Source organism: Artibeus jamaicensis, unplaced genomic scaffold (genome assembly GCF_021234435.1).
Source record: "Artibeus jamaicensis isolate MK-2021 breed Jamaican fruit bat unplaced genomic scaffold, CSHL_Jam_final contig_240, whole genome shotgun sequence".
NCBI classification, from domain to species: Eukaryota; Metazoa; Chordata; class Mammalia; order Chiroptera; family Phyllostomidae; genus Artibeus; species Artibeus jamaicensis.
The window spans coordinates 6,390,608-6,406,638 of record NW_026521506.1 but is presented as its reverse complement, the minus strand read 5'-3'; the positions used below and the strand labels follow the sequence as shown (position 1 = coordinate 6,406,638).

General features: G+C 40.1%; 1 non-coding gene across 1 annotated transcript; it reads right to left on the bottom strand.

Annotated features, from left to right (window-relative positions):
- Positions 1 to 15,642: 15,642 nt before the first annotated feature.
- Positions 15,643 to 15,749, bottom strand: LOC119045887 (U6 spliceosomal RNA). The gene has a single exon (XR_005081872.2). It is a non-coding gene; the product is annotated as a U6 spliceosomal RNA (small nuclear RNA).
- Positions 15,750 to 16,031: the final 282 nt, after the last annotated feature.

The following is a 16,031-nucleotide window of genomic DNA, read 5'->3' as shown; positions in this document are numbered from 1 at the left end:
GTAAAGAATTACAGATCAGTGAGCTTATTGGCATGCAGGCAAAGTTTATTAACGCTAGGTTCTAAAGGGAAAGCAAAAGCAAGGGTGGCAAGAGCAGAAGTGGCAAAAGTAGGATGGCCAGAGGCCAGGTGAGCAGCCCCCTGGGTGGCTATATACTCCCCATGTGGCAAAAAGAGCCAAGAGGGTAAAGAGCCAATAAAGAGGGTCCTTTGTTTTCAGGATTTATATAGCTGATTGGATGGGAGTGAAGAAGTTACATTTTGATTGACAGGCAAAGGTGGCACCAGAAAAGAAGGGACAATCTCCCCCACACTGGGCAATGTGATTACCTAAACATAAGTATGTGTAAGGATCGGTTAGCCTGAATCTTTACCTTCATCCAGACTCTATTTGTTCATTTTGCATATGTAATAGGGGGCAGGAAGTCAACCAAAGTTGTTTTGTTTTGTTTTTCCTCTGGGCCATGGTCCCACTCCCCTCCTCCCTTCTAGGCCTTGGGATACATATGCAGTCTCAAGGTTTTCATTTTCCCAGCTAGTAGAGATTATACACACAGATTTGCAAGGGTTTCCCCCTTGCACAATCATAGTTTTGCTTGTGTTGTTCAGAATGCATAGCAACCTTATAGAACAAGGCTCAGAACTACTGGGTCAACAGATGAGCCTTTGCTTTTAGCCTCCTGTATTAGGTTATTTGTTACATTGCAATGGTAAGGGCCCTGCCTTTACTTCTCCTCTGGCCATACATTCTACTATAACATCCCCCCATGTAATAGAGACTGAAATCTACGGGCACTTTGAGCTCAGGACTACTGGGTCAACAGGCAAAATGAGCCTCCCTCCTCTTCCCTACCTTGATTTACTGTCTATCCTACCTAACATTCCCCTCTCAAGCATTTGAAACCCAAATGTTTGGGGCTTTGGGGCAATGAACACTCTGGCTGCTTCCTGCCATAAAAAGGGATGATAAATCTTCTTTGGGTTCCATTTACTTGCTAATTATCAGTCCAAGGAGGTGGAGATAAGTGTCATTCCATTAACCCATGATAGCTGTCCAGAGCCTGGGATCTCAGAAGTTAACAGTTCATGATGATCAACTGTAGCTTTAGAGTCTCTTTTCTAGAAGAGATAAATTTAGTTAGTAAGTTGGTCATCATGGATCCAGATAGTAATATTAGTACTAGAATTAGCATAAGTGCAGCAAAGGGAAGAAGTAAAAACAGAAGCCATGAATTTGAGCCTCATAAAGAGGTTGAAATTTTGATTCTAGATACAGATTCAAGGATGTTTTGGATGTTTTGCTGGACTTATCCTGCTTTACCATAGAAGCAACACTCTTCTTGAGGAATAAGCCTGTTCCTCCTACCGAGGCTGCAAGGAGGTCTAATACCCTTTGATTTTGGAGGGCAACACCAACTAATGAATCCAGCTGCTTTTGGAGTGTCTGAGAATTTCCTGTTTTAGTTAAGGACTCAGCCATTTCCTGTGATAAACGATGGTGAATTCCTAATGAAGCATTCCCTACAGCTGTTCTCATGGCAGAGAGGATCCCAATAAGTGATATTACAGGAATTAGGGGACCAGCCCTTTTGAAAAGATGTCCTTGTCCTCATAGCAGGAATGGGAAGGAGGCAGTCTCTCACACTATGGAAACATCAGGAAGAACATACCTGAGGGAGCAGATTCCCCTCCACTGTAGAGGAAGGTCCAGCATGCCTGGGACCTGAAAATCCAACAGACTCATGTCAGAGGGGTTATTTCTGCCATCAAAGCATTAGCTGCCAGTTTCACTGGCTGGGTTTCTACAGAGACATATCTGCCATTGACTAGTTGTTTGGTCCTTGGATATTTAGTATCCCACCATTGTAATCCTTGTGCTGCCAATGAGGCTATGACCTGAGGGCTTATTATGGGATTGTGCAGACTTGTGCCAGTAAAAATAGAGCCCCTCTTCATCCCAAAATGTATGGCAACTTAAGGGCTGTGGTACAGAGTGATACAGTACTCTCTTTCTTGTTGGAGGAATTCATTAACTTGATTGGACAGCCAGCCTTGGCAGTAAAATGTTTTTGGTAAGTTTTTGTCCAAAGGCTGGCTTTGGAAAGTGGGTATGTATGAAGTTTGTTTTATCCCCTGAGTTAGGAATTCCTCCAGAGATATAGGGTATTGTGGTGAGGAAAATTCCAACAGTGATGTTTGTCAGAGGGGGATCTGAGACATTATTTGAAAAGGGTTAAATCCAACAGAGACAGAAAATTCCCTTTCTGGAGAGGAGGCTGAGCATATTGACAGGTTGGTGGAAAGAGTGTAAAGACAATTACATTAATCGTCTTTGTTCTTGTGTTCTTTATCTGTAATAGGTTTTTGTTTTATTGTAAAAGAGTTTGAGGTCCTTGATGGATTCACAAGCGTACATCTCAGGCTGTGGTTCCTGTGGGGGGTTATAAGAAACAGGTTTTATTTGAAATGGAAAGACCCAACTGGCTATCCCTGTAAGCTTTATTGCAGTTGGGGTGTTGAGTAATACCTGAAGTAAACCCTTCTAGATTTTAAATAGACCATGTCCCCTGATTTGGCTTGTTTGTGTTGGTAGGCTATGTTTGTTTCTATACTCCTGTAATGCTTTCTGTGTTTGTCCTACATTAATGGTGGAAAACAATTCAGGGCCTGTACCATACATTCATGGCCCAGTTCCTCTGTGGGGGAACAGACAAGTAGGTATTTTATATATTGGGTTATTAGGCTACCCCCTAAAACAATGCTCCCCCAAGTCCTCTACCAATGCTTGCCCAAATAAATGAGGGCTGTCCCTAAATTCCTTAAGGGGGAACAGTCCAGGTTAATTGTTATCCATGTCTATTCCCATTAGCTTTAGGGAAGGATATGTTGTCAATTGGATATCATAGGGAGACGTTCATTGTTCGGCCAGCTGTTATTCAAGGTCTTGAGATATTAAAGATCTTCTAGATCTTTAATAAAACTCAGCCCCCTGAGTACAGGAGCTCATCAGGTGGATAGCCAAACCTACAATGAGCAAACTTGTACAGAATAGTTAATTTACATAACAACCCACAAATCAGGCTCTGAGTGTGTGAGACTGTCTTTTGGGAAGGCATCCAATTGCAAGGCCTTTCCTAGAATGACATTTAACAGTGGCAATTTGGCAGATCCTTCTTGGTTATAAATTCAGTATCTTAGATGATGTTATAAACCTAGTTTTAACTTCTAAATGAAAACAAACTTTGAAGAGAGCTGCACTAGTCTAATGTCCTTGAATTATGATTTTTCTCCCTGAGATCACCCCTATTGTCATTAAAGAGACTGAATAAAGTCTAGCATTAATTTTGCTTATTTGTTTGCATAAACACGAGAGCAACACTTGATCTTTAAGTCTGCTATGCTGAAACTCACACAAGGAACCTTTAGATGAACTCTTTAGTCAACCCATCAGGGTACAGAAGCCAAGCCACACCCTTGCCATCTGGCCCTTATTGTCCCAGGGACAGAGGGCTGCCTGATGGCCTATAGCCTTGCATTTCAAGCAGAGCATTCAAGGAGGCTTATTTTTATTAGGACACTCCTTGGCCCAATGCCCTAGCTCCCAGCACACATGACACTCAGCATTATTTGGAGCGGGCTGTGCAGTGCCCATAAGACATGATTGTGAATGTCCCTTAAGCACAGCTAGAACTTGGGTGTGCCTAGCCTCCTTCCATTCCTTCTCCTGAGCCATGGCCTCCCTCTTCTAGTTGTAGGGTGGGAATGTGGATGGGAAAGTGCCTATGGAATGGCTATTAGATGATATTATGGTAGGATATAGCTTAAATTTGTAGTAGAGGTCTCCTCTGCCCTTTAGACAGAAAAATTCTTGTGTGTATGGGAGTTCTGAATACCTGCCTAGGTGCGTGTAAAAGTTATTAAATTGGAATATGGTATTGTGATTTAAACTCACATATATTAGCCAAGATTCCCCTTCAGCTAAACTGATACTGAGGCCAAGCAGTGTTGCAAAAAATATTAATCTTTCCTTCTTTAGAGTTTTGGGGTCAAACTGTCACCAGTTGGAAAGAATACAGCCTAATGGAATTCTGTCTGGGATGGATTCCTAATTTCCCATCTGGAAAGAAGAAACACCAGAAAGCTAGAGAGCTTACATCTAGGGTCATAACTTGAAGACCTCGTGGTCCTGGGACCAGAGAGCTTGCCTTGTCCAGAACGGACATCTCCATTTTGGACAGATGTAGGGACATCTGGGACTGGGAAACACTAGAAGGCTAAAGAGCTCACATCTCTCATGTCTGAGATTGTAGCCTGAGCGACTCGGCAGTGCTCCAGAACATAAGACCCTGCGTTTTCCAGAACGGCCATCTCCATTCTGGACAGATCCTTCCTGAATGTTTGTCTCTGTATTCCTTTGGGCCAATGGAAGGAGTACCCCAACACAGCTGTTATCTGTTAGAAAGTTGTAACTGACAAGTGAGCCTTTGTTTCTATTCCGTGGTAGCTTTTGCTCTTCCTTTGCCCTTACTAGAGTGTTAAAAATACTGAGGGCTGTTTCTATCAGTTGCTCAGTGGGTAAATGTATTTCTAGAAGTGTCCAGCCCTTAGTAGACTTAGGGGTTGATTTTTGTACTTTTATAAAGCCTTAGTTAATTACCCCTGAAAAGGTAGGGTTTTAGTCTTCCCTTCTTGTCCTAACTCAATAGAGTTAGTTAGTGTCCTGATCTGGGATTGTAATTTCCCCTGGTTGCTGTGTGCTGTTAAGTATGATGACTAGCTAATTTATTGACATAAGTCTTAGTAGATCTTTGTGTCATTTTCATCTACAGTGTAGCAGTGGGAGAGAACAATCTGTAGTCCAAACTAGGCCATAAATCTGTGATTATACAAAAAATTGTAAATGAAAGTATATTAGGCTGAGAAATTAATTTCTTTGTCCCTAACTGCCCATTTTACCTGGGGTGAGGCTACACAGCCTGAACAGTGGCAAGACTGCCTGGCTTCTTTTCTAGAAGGTTGAGAAAGAGTCTTGGTAGTTCCTCCATCTTTCTGGGAGCAAAAATCTTAGCAAGGAGTTAGAGTTAATCAGTGGCAATTATTCCCTGGGAGGCAGCTGGGAAGTTGTCCTATCATTAGTGTGCTCTCCCACACTCTGCTCAGGAATCTGGAAAAAATAGCTGAGATATCACGCTCAGCCCCCAAGGGTGGCTGAAAAACGGCTTGAGTTTTAAACTGTACTTTTTTCCCTCTGCATGGGAAAGGCAGGCACCTTGCTGTTTCTGCAAGCTGTAATGAGTTTGAGTAATTTGCAGTGTTTCAAAGACTTATGCCCATTTTCCTTCTTTAAGAAACAAAATTCTAAAATAAGCATAAGTTCCCTAAAACTTAAGGCTGATTAGCTTGCTTCCTTTGAATTACCCTATTGTTCTCAGGACCCAGTAGTTCCTACATCTAGAATTTTACAGTGTTTCAAAGACTTGTATGCTTATCTCCCCTTATTCTTTTCTACTTCCGATATCCTTCCTTTCCATGCTACACATAGATGTGGGATATAATTTCTTTCCTTTATTCCTTTTTACCTTCTCCTTCCTTCCCCTACTTTATTCTTTCTTCTTCTCTTTCCTTCACTTCCTTTATTCCTTCTTCTTCCTTCATTCACCCTACACAATCCTTCTTCAATTCGCACAGACCATCTATGACTTACCTGAACTTTCTGCAATATACATGCCCAACATTCTATAGTAAGCATGATAAGTCCCCTAAAACTTAAATCTGATTAAGTTACCAAACATGTGACCTAAGCAGTATATTATAAAATGAAGAGGAGAAATTTATGAATGAAGCAAATTTGAGCAAAGAAAGTTATAATTGCAAGAAAAGAACCTGGAAAAAAAGCACATCCCACAGAGGGATAAAATCTTTCTTTCTCCTCTCGAGAACTAAACCCAAGTGGAAAATGCACTACGAGGATGGGAGTGTGATTGCTTTACAGTGTTCCTCTCATTGCATGAACTCCTGCTTGTGGCTGGCAGGAAACCTAGTTCTGTGCTGGTCCACATAGCAGCTTATCCTCTCACAGGTGTCTTTGTTGCAGGAAGTGCTCTCATGGCTTTTATATGCTTGACCCCTGCCCACAGGGTACTGCAATTTAGCAAGAGGGAGAGAGCAAGACTTTTGCCCAGCAAATATAACATTGCCCCTATCCTGCATATCCTGGAAGGAGTATTTGGATGTAAATTGAAGTGCTAGAGAAGAGAGATGTTCTAATAAACCACCTGGGGGAGAAAGAGATGCTGTAAATTCATTTGCAGGAGAGAGATGGAAGAAGTTACATGGGGAAGAGAGATGCTGCAAGCTTAAGACAGGCCAATGTTCTAAAATGAGTTTTCTTCTGGTCAGGTTTAGAGGAAGAAAAAGCTAAGGGTAAGTGGGTGAAGAAAATACCCTATGAGGCCCCTGCACATCTTAGGGATCGACCTTAGACACCTCCACAAGACCCCTACTCATGAAGATATGCTTGAGGACTCAGGCTGGAGGGAGAACGTGCCTCCTTTGCCCTCAGAGACCAAGTGGAATCCAAGCACTCATTCCATATTCATTCTTTCTACCTCTAAACACAGGCCTAGCACATTTGAATGTCCCACCCCCACAGCACAGCATCTCCTTTACCCCAGAGGTGAGAGACTGTGCTCACTGTATTCCAAATTGCTGGATACAAGGGCAAGACCTCAATCATGGAACCAAATGTTCCAGCAGAAACTCACAGAAAATCAGTTCTTTTCACCAACACAGTGAAGAATTACGGATCAGTGAACATACTAGCATGCAAACAAAGTTGATTAATGCTAAGTTCTAATGGGAAAGCAAAAGCAAGGGTGGCTAGAGCAGAGGTAGCAAAAACAGAATGGCCAGAGGCCAGGTGACCAGTGGCCAGGTGGCCAGGAACCCCCTAAGCAGGGGCTGCCAATGTGGCAAAAAGAGCCAAGAGGGCCAAGACCCAAGAAAGTGCATCATTTGTTCTGAGGACTTATATAGATGGTGGGATGGGGGTGAAGAAGTTACATTTTGATTGACAGTCAAATGTGGTGCCAGTTTCTCCTCACCTCTATCAGGGTGATGTGACTACCCAAATGTGGGTATGTGTGAGGGTTGGTTAGCCCAAATTCTTATCTTCCTCCAGGCTCTGTTTGTTTATTTTGCATACAGAACAGGTAACAGGCAGTTAACCAAAGTTGCTTAATGTGTTTTTTCCCTCTGGGCACTATGGTCCCCCTCACTTTCTCCATTCCAGGCCTTGGAATAAATATAAAGTCTCAAGGTTTTCCTTTCCCCAGCTAGTGGAGATGATACACACAGACTTTCAAGGGCTCCCCCACCAGCTCCTGCACTATCATAGTTTTGTTTGTGTTGCTCAGAATGCCTGGCAGTCTTATCAGACCAAGCTCAAAATTACTGGGTCAACAAGTGAGCCTTTGCATTTAGCCTACTATATTAAGTTCTTTGTTAGATGACAAAGGTGAGGGCTCTGCCTTTATTTCCCCACTAGACATTCATTCTTCTGTAATGTAACTACTACTCAGGTTAATAAATAGAACACTAGAGGGAGAGGATCCAAGATATTGGAGGAGTAAGTAGAGACTACCCTAACCTCCTTCCAGGACCAATTTGGAATTACAACAAGATTGTCAAGAAATCATCCATTATAATCAACTGGACAATAACTGTAAAGAAGCCTTATAACTAAAGACAGACAGAAGAAACAACTTCACCACAATGTGACTAGTATGGAGTATGGAGTAGGTGCAAGAGGGATGGCTGGACTCCCATGGGCGACAGCTAAAGTGCCAAAGGAAATTTTCAGCAGCTGAGGGGGCTCCCCCTGAGAAGCATGATGCCTGAAACCCAAGCTGGGCTCCCTAGCCTACAGCACATACAGCTGTGAAAAGCAGTGCTGTTTCTGTCTGCCAGGGAGAAATGGTTGTAGACACCCAAAGCCTCTTAAAGGGCTAATGCACACAATTTTGTCTGCAGCCACTTTCCCTAGGTTCCAGCAATAGAGGTTGCAGAGTGAACTAGAAAGATCTGAGGAGAGTATGATAACATTGGCTTTGGGGAAAGAACTGAGGTAGCAGCCACCAGGATCCCTGTGCTGAGTCATTCCCCATACTGCAAAGCCATCTTGTTCAGGTATAACAGTTCCCTCAAAGTGTTATCAGCCCAAGGAGAATAGGTCTGTCCACAGGAATTACTCTGCCCCACCCTGTGGTGCTTAAGCTTGACTGTAGATTATAGGTTAACTAGATTAACAACTGAAGGAGACAGTTGGACTGTGGATCACTGGTGGTCTTGAACAGGCTGCCTAGTGCCACACTAGGACAGTCTGACATCACCAGGGACAGGTCCAGAAAGAGAAGATAATGTACCTGTACAACAGTATACAAGACATGGTGGGAGGAGTAACCCTCAGTCAGCCAGCCATAGGGAAAGACCCACCAAAGAATGACCCAGCAACAACCAAAATCCAATTATAAGCAAAGAGCCCACATGAGGATAAAAAGGGTACCCAAGTACATCAAGTTTGGGAGAACAAGGGTACTGCACCACTAAATTCCAGATGTCTCCCAGAAGTTCATACCGCAAAGACAGGGAGTCAAAGCAGATCAATCTAAGAAACAGGAACAAAGAAAAGTCACCTAAGGAAAGGAGGACTCCTCAGAAAGAGTGGTAAATGAAATAGTGGCAAGCAAACAATCAGACACTGAGTTCAAAATGATGGTTTTAAGGATGAGTTCAGTGAGAACTACAAAGAACTCCAGGGAAACTATAAGGAACTTACTGTAAACTACACCAGCATGAAAAAGAAAATAGAAGCTATCAGTAAGAGCCAGGATGAAATGAAGAATACAATATCTGAAATGAAGAACAGAGTAGAAGGAGTTAAATGCAAGCTACATGAAGCAGTGTATAAAATCAGTGAGCTGGAGGACAAGGTAGAAAATATTCCCAGAGCAACAACAACAACAAAAAACAACTCAGAAAGAATGAAGATGTTTTAAGGGAGTTGCAGGACAACATGAAGCATAATAATATCAGTATCATAAGGATAGCAGAAGGAGAAGAAGAGAAGCAAGTAGTAGAAACCCTGTTTGAAAAAGTAATGACAGGAGTTTTCCCTAACTTAATGAGGGAAAAAGTTTTGCAAGTCCAAGAAGCACACAGGATCCCTATCAAGATGAACCCAAAGAGGCCTATTCCAAGGTACATATTTACAATGGCAATATTTAGAGACAAAGAGAGAATGTTAAAGGCAACAAGGAAGAAACAGCCAGTAACTTACAAGAACGATCCAATAAGGCCATCAGCTGATTTCTCAACAGAAACACTACAAACCAGAAGGGAATGGCCAGAAGTATTCCAAGTAATGAAAAGCAATGGTCTGCAACCAAGACTACTCTACCCAACAAGGCTCTTACTTTAAAAGGAAGGTGAAATAAGGAGTGCCCCCAACAACAAAAGAAAAGTCTAAAAGAATACATCTGCACCAAACCAACATTGCAAGATATGCTAAAAGGACTGCTTTAAGAAGAAGAGAGAGAGGAATGCAGATACAAAGGGGAAAAATGGCAGCGAATAGGTATCTATCAGTAATAACCTTAAATGTAAATGAATTAAATGCTCCAATCAAAAGACATAGTTTAGCTGAATGCACGAGGAAACTTGACCTTCATATATACTGGCTACAAGAGACCCACCTCAGCACAAAAGATCTGAGGAGAAATTGCAACTGATATCACAGAAATACAAAGCATTGTAAGAAATTACCATGAACAACTATATGCCAAGAAATGTAATAACTTGGGTGAAATGAACAAATTTCTAGAAACATATTATCTTCCACAACTGATTCGAGAAGAAGCAGAAAACCTGAATAGACTGATGACAACTAATGAAATTGCAGCAGTAATAAAAAAAACACTTGGCATACAAAAGCCCCGGACAGGACAGCTTCACAGGAGAATTTTACCAAACATTTAGGGAATAGCTAACTCCTATACTTCTCAAACTATTTTTAAAAAATCAATAAGAGGGAAGAAACCACTCTTTTTATGAGGCCAATATTATCCTAATTGTAAAAGAAGGTAAACACACAACAAATAAAGAAAAACCGCAGGCCACTATCTCTGATGAACACAGATGCTAAAATCCTCAACAACATATTGGTAAACTGGATCCAGCAATACATTAAAAAGATCATACACCATGATCAAGTGGGAATAATCCCAGGGATGCAAAGATGGTACAATATTTGCAAATCAATAAACATAATATACTACATGAAAAAATGAAAGGCAAAAATCACATGATCATATCAATAGAAGCTGAAAAACCATTTGATAAGATCCAGCACCCATTTATAATAAAAACACTCAGCAAAGTGGGAATAGAGGGTTCATACCTCAAAATAATAAAGGCTATATATGAAAAACCTGCTGCCGACTACATACTTAATGGACAAAAACTATAAGCTTTCCCACTGAGATCAGGAACAAGAAAAGTGTTTCCACTTTCACCACTTTCTTTTTTTTAATTTTATTTAGTTATTTTTCAAGTACAGTTTTTTTGTCTATTTCTCCCATCCCAGCCTCCCCCGCCCCATGCTCCCCACCTCCCTCCCATTTCCACCCCCCTTAGTTCTTGTCCCTGTGTCCTTCCTATTTGTTCCTCCAAATCCCTCCCCCATTTTCCCCTTAACTTCCCTTCCTGCACCCCTCTGGTCACTATCCCATTGTTCTCTATTTCAGTGTCTTTGTTTTTTGTTTTTTCTGCTTGCTTGTTTGTTTTGTTGTTTAGCTTCCTGTTAAAGGTGGGATCATATGGTATTTGTCTTTCAATGCCTGGCCTATTTCACTCAGCATAATGCTTTCCAGTTCCGTTCATGTTGTTGCAAAGGGTAGGAGCTGCTTCTTTCTCCCTGCTGCATAGAATTCGATTGGGTAAATGTACCACAATTTTTTGATCCATTCATTTACTGATGGGCACCTAGGTTCCTTCCAACTCTTGGCTATTGTAAATTGTGCTGCTATGAACATTGTGATGCATAGGTTCTTTGATATTGATGTTTTAGGATTCTTAGGATATACTCCTAGCAGTGGAATTGTTGGGTCAAAAGGCAGGTACATTTTTATTTTTCTGAGAAAATTCCATATTTTTTTCCATAATGGTTGTACCAGTCTGCAATCCCACCAACAGTGAACTAAGGACCCTTTTTCCCCACACCCTCTCCAACATTTGTTGTTTGTTGCTTTGTTTATGATAGCCATCCTGACTGGTGTAAAGTGGTGTCTCGTGGTTTTAATTAGCATATCTCTGATAGCTAATGATATTGAGCATCTCTTCATGTGTCTCTGGATGTTCTGTATGTCCTCCTTGGAGAAGTGTCTGTTCAAGTCCTTTTCCGATTTTTTAATTGGGTTGGTTGTCTTCTTAGAGTGGAGTCATGTAAGTTCTTTGTATATTTTGGAGATTAAATCTTTGTCTGAGGTATCACTGGCAAATATGTTTTCCCATACAATTGGTTGTCTTGCTAATTTAATACTCTTTTCTTTAGCCACACAGAAGCTTTTTATTTTGATGAGATCCCATTTGTTTATTCTTTCCTTTATATTCTTTGCTCTAGGGGACATAACAGTAAAAAGTTGCTGCGTGAAATATCTGAGATTTTCTTGCCAATGTTCTCCTCTAGGACTTTAATGGTATCACGGCTTATATTCAAGTCTTTTATCCATCTTGAATTTATTTTGGTATATGGTGTAAGTTGGTGCTCAAGTTTCATTTTTTTGCACGTAGCTGTCCAGTTTTCCCAGCACCATTTGTTGAAGAGGCTATCTTTACTCCATTTTATGTTACTGCCCCCTTTGTCGAATATTAATTCACTGTAGAGAGTTGGGTTGATTTCTGGGCTCTCTGTTCTGTTCCATTGGTCTATGTGCCTGTTTTTATGCCAGTACCAGGCTGTTTTGATTACAGTGGCCTTGTAATACAGTTTGATATCAGATATTGTGATCCCTCCTACTTTGTTCTTCTTTCTGAAAAGTGCAGCTGCTATTCGGGGTCATTTATGGTTCCATATAAATATTTGAAGTGTTTGTTCTATGTCTGTGAAATATGCCATTGGTACTTTAATAGGTATTGCATTGAATCTGTATATTGCTTTGGGTAGTATGGACATTTTGATGATGTTAATTCTTCCAATCAATGAACAGGTATATGTTTCCATTTGTTTGTGTCTTCCCTGATTTCTTTCTTCAGGGCTGTGCAGTTTTCTGCATACAGTTTTTTTTTACCTCCTTAGTTAGGTTTATTCCCAGATATTTTATTTTTCTTTTTGTTATATCAAATGGAATTTTTCCCTGATTCATTGTTGGTATACAAAAATGCCTTTGATTTCTGGATATTGACTTTGTAACCCGCTGTTTTGCCAAATTCATTAATTAGTTTGAGCAGTTTTTGGGTAGAGTCTATAGGTTTTTCCATGTACACTGTCATGTCATCTGCAAACAGTGACAGTTTTCCTTCCTCCTTTCCTATTTGGATGCCTTTTATTTCCTTTTCTTGACTGATCTCTGCACCTAAAACTTCCAAAACTATATTGAATAGAAGTGGTGAAAGTGGACATCCTTGTCTTGTTCCTGATCTTAGTGGAAAAGCTTTTAGTTTTTGCCCATTGAGTGTGATGTTGGCTGTAGGTCTCTCATATATGGCCTTTATTATTTTGAGGAATGCTCCCTCTATTCCCACTTTGCTGAGTGTTTTTATCATAAATGGGTGTTGTACCTTATCAAAAGCTTTTTCCGCATCTATTGATATGATCATATGGTTTTTGTCTTTGCTTTTGTTTATATGATGTATTACATTTAGTGATTTGCGAACATTGAACCATCCTTGCATCCTGGGGTGAATCCCACTTGGTCTTGGTGTATGATCTTTTTGATATATTGTTGGATGCGATTTGCCAATATTTTGTTGAGGATTTTAGCATCTATGTTCATCAGCAATATTGGCCTGAAGTTTTCTTTCTTTGTTGTGTCTCTATCTGGTTTTGGAATTAAGATGTTGCTGGCTTCACAAAAAGAATTTGTGAGGTTTCCATCCTTCTGGATTTTTTGAAATAGTCTGTGGAGAATAGGGGTTAGCTCTTCCTTAAATGCTTTGTAGAATTCTCCTGTGAAACCATCTGGTCCAGGGCTTTTGTGTGATGGGAGTTTTTTGGTGACTGCTTCCATTTCTTTTGCTGTTATTGGTGTATTTAGATTTTCTGATTCTTTTTCACTGAGTTTCTAGAAATGTGTCCATTTCCCCTAGGTTTTTTAATTTCTTGGCATACAGTTCTTCAAAGTAATTTCTTACAATCCCTTCTATTTCTGTGGTATCAGTTGTAATCTCTCCTCTTTCATTTCTGATTGTATTTATTTGTGTCTTCTCTCTTCTTTTCTTGATGAGCCTACTTAAAGGCTTGTCTATTTTGTTTATCTTCTCAAATAACCAACTCCTGCATTCATGGATCCTTAGAATTGTGCTTTTAGTTTCTATGTCATTTAATTCTGCTCTAATCTTGGTTATTTCTTTCCTTCTGCTTGCTCTGGGCTGTCTTTGTTGTTGTTCCTCAAGTTCTTGCAGGCGTAGGGTTAGGTTGTTTGTTTGAAATATTTCCATCTTCTTTAGGTAGGCCTGTATTGCTATAAACTTCCCTCTCAGGACTGCCTGCGCTGTGTCCCAAAAGTTTTGGGTTGTGGTGAGATCATTTTCATTTGTTTCCAGAAACGTTTTGATTTCTTCCCTAATTTCATTCTTGACCCATTCATTGTTTAATAGCATACCATTCAGTCTCCATGATTTTGGGTGCTTTGGGTCTTTTTCTTTGGGGTTGGTTTCCGATTTCAGTCCCTTGTGATCAGAGAAAATGCTTGGTATGATTTCAATTTTCTTGAATTTTTTGAGGCTCGTTTTGTGTCCTAACATGTGGTCTATCTTTGAAAATGTTCCATGTGCATTTGAAAAGAATGTGTATTTAGCTTCTTTGGGATGAAGGGCTCTCTCTATATATAATTTAAGTCCATTTCATCTAGGATGTTGTTTAATGCCGCAATATCTTTGTTGATATTTTGTTTGGAAGATCTGTCCATTTTTTATAGTGGGGTGTTAAAATCCCCTACTATAATTGTGTTGCTGTCAATATCTTTCTTGAAGTCCTCTAAGATTTTTTTGATATATTTGGGTGCTCCTATATTTGGTGAATATATGTTTACGATGTTAATGTCTTCTTGGTGGATTCTTCCCTTGAGTATTATGAAGTGACCTTCTGGGTCTCTCTTTATGGCCCTTGTTTTTGAAGTCTATTTTGTCAGATATGAGAATTCCTAACCCAGCTTTTTTTTCTTGCCCATTTGCTTGGAAAACTTGTTTCCAGGCTTTCATTTTTAGTCTGTGATAGTCTTTTGTTCTGAGGTGGGTCTCTTGTAGGCAGCATATGTGTGGGTCATGCTTTCTTATCCATGCAGCTATTCTGTGTCTTTTGATTGGAGAATTTAATCCATTTACGTTTAAGGTTATTATTGATAGGTACTTATTCATTGCCATTTTTGTACTTGTGTTTCTCTCTGTCTCCATCTTTTCCTTCCTTCCCTTTAGCAGTCCTTTTAGTATTTCTTGTAGAGCTGGTTTGGTGGAGGCATATTCTTTTAGTCTTCTTTTGTCTTGGAAGCTCTTTATTTGGCTTTCTATCTTGATTGAGAGCCTTGCTGGGTAAAGTAGCCTTGGTTGTAGGCCTCTGGTTCTCATTACTTGGAATATTTCTTGCCATTCTCTTCTTGCTTGGAGTGTTTCCATTGAGAAGTTGGTAGCTAACCTTATTGGGCTCCCTTGTATGTTACTTCTTTTTTCTCCCTTGCTGCCTCTAAGATTCTCTCTTTGTCTTGGAATTTTGCCATTTTGATGATGATGTGTCTTGAAGTGGGCCTCCTTGGGTTCCTCTTGATTGGGACTCTGTGATTCCTGGATTTGTGAGACTTTTTCTCTCATCAAATTATGGAAATTTTCTCTGATTACTTTCAAATGCGTTTTCTATCCCTTGTTCTTCTTCTTCTCCTTCTGGTATTCCTATTATTCGGATATTATTACGTTTCATATTGTCTTGCATTTCTCTTAATCACTCTTCATTCTTTCTGAGCCTCTTTTCATTTTCTTGCTCTTTCTGTGAGATGCTTTCTACCTTGTCCTCCAACTCACTAATTCTATCCTCTGCCCCACCTATCCTACTTTTGAAACTTTCTACTGTGTTCTTCAATTCGGAAATTGTATTCTTCATTTCCTCTTGTCCCTTGCTGATATTTTCTATTTCCTTTTTCCTGTTGATGTAGTTTGCAGAGAGATCATTATAGTTCCCCTGTAGTTTCTGATAGCTCATTGTGAACTCTTTGAACTTCGTAATAACCAGTGCTTTCAATTCACTATCTGATAGTTGATTAGCCTGTATTTCATCTAATATTCTTTCTAAAGTTTTTGCTTTTTCTTTCATTTGGGGATTGTTTCTTTGTCTTCCCATTGTCTGAGACTCTTCTTGGTAGTCTCAGCTTCTGAAATTGATAAAAATATGGAATGCTTCATGAATTTGCGTGTCATCCTTGTGCAGGAGCCATGCTGATCTTCTCTGTATCGTTCCAATTTTAGTTTATGTGCTGCCGAAGCGATCACGTCACCACTTTCATTCAACATATTATTGGGAGATTTAGCCACAGTGATCAAACAAGAAAAAAGAAATAAAAGGCATCCAAGTTGGAAAGGAGGAAATAAAATTGTCACTGTTTGCTGATGACATGATAGTGTACGTAGAAAACCCTATAGACTCCACCCAAAACTACATGGCCTAATAATGAATTTGGCAAATGGCAGAATACAAACTCAATATTTAGAAATCAAAGGCATATTTGTACACCACCAATGAAATATCAGAAAGCGAAACTAGAAAAAAATCCC